Source organism: Ailuropoda melanoleuca, chromosome 4, assembly GCF_002007445.2.
Source record: "Ailuropoda melanoleuca isolate Jingjing chromosome 4, ASM200744v2, whole genome shotgun sequence".
NCBI classification, from domain to species: Eukaryota; Metazoa; Chordata; class Mammalia; order Carnivora; family Ursidae; genus Ailuropoda; species Ailuropoda melanoleuca.
In genome coordinates, this window is record NC_048221.1 from 117,564,548 (window position 1) to 117,565,416 (window position 869).

Below are 869 nucleotides of genomic sequence, written 5' to 3' on the forward strand. Positions count from 1 at the left end.
CATGCTTCTGGGTTGGTGGTGTCTGGACTGAACACAAAGCAAGCTAGAGAAATTCCTGATGAGATAGGGGGAAAAAAGATGGCGGAGGAGTAGGGGACCTTTTTTAAGCTGGTCCCCTGAATCGAGCTGGATATCTACCAGGTCACCCTGAACAACCACAAAATCAGCCCAAGATGTAGGAAGATACATCTGGATCTCTACAAATGAACATCTCCAGTGCTGAGGATTGAGGTACAAAGCAGGGAGCCCTGAATCCACACACAGATATCGGAAGATAAATGGAAGGGGGAGGGAGCCGCCGCAATCTGGCACCGGGAAGCAGTAGCCGCCTGCACTGGGAAGCGGGCTAGATTCGAGCACCGGAACCCGTGAGAAAGCAGACTGAGACTGGGAGCCTGGGAGCACGCACACAACCAGACTGAAAACTTGAGCTCAGGAGCACGCACTCGAGCTGGACTGAGACCGGGAGCTACGGAACACACGCGACCAGATTGAAAACCAGAGCTCTTGAGCGCTCACCAGAACCAGACTGAAACCAGGACCTCAGGAGCACACACAACCAGACTGAAAACCGGAGCTCCTGAGTGCCCACGAACCACACTGAAACAGGGAGTTTGGGAGCGCACACGGAACTGGGGGCGGCTGGCGGTGTTAGAAGCACAAAGGACAGAGACGTGCCGGCCCTGGAAGTGAGGGCTGGGAGAGTCGCTGTCAGGCGCACAACCTGGGATGCTGCAGGGTTTTTAGCAGCAACAACAGAAACAGAGTTAAAGTGGCCAGGAGAGCTCAGTGGAGAGCGGACTGCGATCTCTCTGTTCTGAGACAGAGGCTAGGATACAGCCACTGCTGCTCTGACTCTCAGAAGAGCC